At 51.7% G+C, this 2569-nt stretch overlaps 1 pseudogene; it reads right to left on the bottom strand.

Moving 5' to 3' along the window:
- Positions 1-1213: 1213 nt before the first annotated feature.
- LOC128590766 (charged multivesicular body protein 3-like) lies at positions 1214-2353 on the bottom strand (annotated as a pseudogene).
- Positions 2354-2569: the final 216 nt, after the last annotated feature.

The raw sequence follows: 2569 nt of genomic DNA, 5'->3' as shown, positions 1-2569 counted from the left end.
CAGCTCTGGGCTCCACGGAGGGACCTGCAGGGCTGAGTGTGCTCAGGAGCCACTGCTGAGTGGGTGGGATTTCTCCAGGGAAGTGATCTTCCAGGCTACCCTGAGATCCAGTTCCTAGTCTCCCGGATGTGGTAGCTCTGAGATCTCAAAGCCAGGATTGCAATTGTTCCCAGATAATGTCCTTCCCTGGGATGGAGGCAGTCCCCTGCCCAAGAGTGTGGGAGAGGTTTCCTCTGACTCTGGCCAAGCCAGGCCGCACTGCAGGAGACCCCCCCGCCCCAGATAGGCCTACATGGCCTTTCTCTCTCTCAACTGCCTTCCTACTGAAGGGTGGGGAGAGTCCCAGGTGGCGTGGCGGGTTCAAGCCCAGCCCCGGCCAAAAACTGCAAAAAAAAAAAAAAGATGAAGGGAATGAGGCTCTGTCCAAAGGCTGTTCTGATCCCCAAAGCACAAACATTTCCTTATGTGGTAGCTTTGAGTTCCTTTATTGGTTGCCCCCTGGGGTGCTGCTGGGGATGTCAGGACTCACCTTGGGTCATCAGGGAAGCAAGGCCCCTGTCTCACATATTCTCCTATGTGGACATGGCAGAAAGGAAAAGCCCTACCTTGTTCTTTGTCCCCTGCAGCTCAGCTCCCCATGTTTCCCTAGGAGAGGGTCTCCAGACTCCTCCCCCAACTTGCCCGGGTGTTTGCAGAAGTGTCCCTGAGATGGAAAGTTCTAACGGACTCCAGCCCTGGCAAGGAAGGGGTAAAGGGCGGGATCCCAGGCCCCTGGAGTTGTCTCCTGCCTCCCCCAACCCCGCCGCCCCAAGCAGGCACAATGTGGCTGTTACCAGCATGTCTGGGGAACTATATTTGGCCATGACTCATGGGAGGGACAGTATCCCTGGAGACACCCCTCCCATTCCCAGGCCTGCTGCAGGCTCTGGTGCTCTACGTATGAGGAAGGGACATGGGGACACACTGCCTCCCCACTGTGAGGCAAGTCTCTGTAGTTCTTGTGGTCACTTGGGATGGAGACAGTGACCTTGGTGGATAGCCCAGCTTTTGACTTCATAACCACCTGAGGTCCTGGTGGTGAACTCAGACCCCTACAACGGCCCTACTTATCTGGGCCAGTGTGTCATTTTTCCATTATTGCAACCCTTAAGCAGACCTGAATGTCTGGTAGGGTGGGTTCCCCAAGGGATCATTTCTTTTTTTTTTTTTTCAAGTGTTAAAGCAGAAATTTATTAAAATCCATTTATATAGTGTTTTACAGACAAAAAAATGTAAAGTCCTCAACATTCAGGCAATCGTCTCTCTCCAGAAGTGCTTCATGAAACGATGGATTTCTTTACCCTCCCTCCATTAAGATACTTCTGTTTATGCTCCTGAAAATGATCCATTTAATTACACCACCTTCCAAGGAAGAATCCCTTTGAGGTCCCAAAACTTCTGCAGATAATGAAGAGATAATGCAGAGAACTTTCTCCAAAATGCAATGCCTCATGACAGAGCTGTAGTGCAAGAGGTACATGATGGTGACTCTTCAGAGGAGTGTGTGCACACCTACCATGTGAGCCATGAGGAAAGCTCAAGGGCCCAGCTGGCCCCCTAGCTGCGGAGTGTGGCCAGCCAGGACTGCATGGCCTCCAGAGCCTCTTCTTCCTCCTCATCCTCTGAGGCAGCCATTGCTCCTACAGGTACAGTCTCTGGAAGGGCATCAGTCACTTTACTGGCTGCCTTGCTCAATGCCCCTGCTGTAATTTCAAACAGAATTTTGTCAATCTCCGTCTCTGCTGCATCCTCCATTTCTTCCTGATCATCCATGCTTTCAAAAGTGTCCTCTAACATCTCCTCTATGATCCCAGCCTTCATCATCTCTTTAGATAGTTCCCACATGGTGGCCTGGATTTCTGGGATCTTCACAAGACTTTGCATAGCCTTCATCACTTCTGTGCTCTTCTGCAGGGAGCCAGCCACTCGCAGAACCGCAAGTTGATTCTTCATACCCATAAGCACCGAGTTCATGTGCGCTTTGGATGCATAGTTTGCTCACAGCCTTCCTTGACCTGATCATCTCCTTGGCCAAAACTACACAGACATCCTTCTGGCCCTTCTTGGCAGCATCTTTCACAGATCGTTTCACTTTTTCTTCTTCTCTTTGGATATCTCTTATTTGCCTGTCAACAACTCTCATTTCCTTTCGTATCTTCAATGACCATTCATTGACCAGCTCGTTGGGAGGCTTCTCCTGGGTTTTTCCAAACAGGCCCATGACGAACTAAACTCGTCTTGCCCCTTCAGGCTTTCCGTTCCCTGCGCCAAGGCAGGTCACGGCAGCCCCAAGGGATCATTTCTAAGCAGGCCCTTGATAGAAGTTGGCTCACCCCGATGCATCTGTAACTGGATTATTCCAGGGATTACAGTGTGAGGCTGCACCTGAAGATGACCCTGTGCAGGAGGCCTCTGTATAGCAGCCCCATCTTGGCCTGGCTCCTGGCCAGACCCCCCACCCCACCAAGCTTCCATGGGATTCCTGTTCCTCCTGCGGTGGTCCCTCAATCCCTGGTTCCCTGGGGTCTGT

The sequence above is a fragment of the Nycticebus coucang genome, chromosome 7 (genome assembly GCF_027406575.1).
Source record: "Nycticebus coucang isolate mNycCou1 chromosome 7, mNycCou1.pri, whole genome shotgun sequence".
NCBI classification, from domain to species: domain Eukaryota; kingdom Metazoa; phylum Chordata; class Mammalia; order Primates; family Lorisidae; genus Nycticebus; species Nycticebus coucang.
The sequence above is the reverse complement of the archived record's forward strand: the minus strand, read 5'-3'. Positions and strand labels throughout refer to the sequence as shown.